The sequence below is a fragment of the Cimex lectularius genome, unplaced genomic scaffold, assembly GCF_000648675.2.
Source record: "Cimex lectularius strain Harlan isolate CLEC.00 unplaced genomic scaffold, Clec_2.1 scaffold389, whole genome shotgun sequence".
NCBI classification, from domain to species: Eukaryota; Metazoa; Arthropoda; class Insecta; order Hemiptera; family Cimicidae; genus Cimex; species Cimex lectularius.
In genome coordinates, this window is record NW_019392953.1 from 105,474 (window position 1) to 106,000 (window position 527).

The following is a 527-nucleotide window of genomic DNA, read 5'->3' on the forward strand; positions in this document are numbered from 1 at the left end:
GTGAGAACAAATACTTTGATTGAATCTAAAATTTCTAGCATTGTATAAATTCATTTTTTCACATCCTACATGTATTTGTAAGATTTAAACAACGTTTATAAATCCCAGGCCCTGAAGATGATCTCAATGTAGATCGAAACGTTGGCACGATAAAGAAAATGTTTTTCTAAAACGTAGTCACACCAGATCTCCGAATAATCATTGACTAACTGTCACTAAACACCACACATTTGTATCGATGGTTATTTCATTACGTTAATCCATTTTAAATCCAAGAGTTAAGCTGATCTATTGAAGGTATACAGATATACCGTATTTTCAATACTCAACTTTTATATAAATCTGGCTAATAAAGATATTCAATGAATATTAAAAAAACATTATACTTTATAATTACAGTCGAACGTTGTTTAGAAAACGTCTCGGCAAGAAAAAAGTATAAAAACTAAATGTATGTTATTATTACACTTTGGTATGTTACTATTACATTTTACAATATTTACTCTATTTAAAAAAAATCCCCTTAA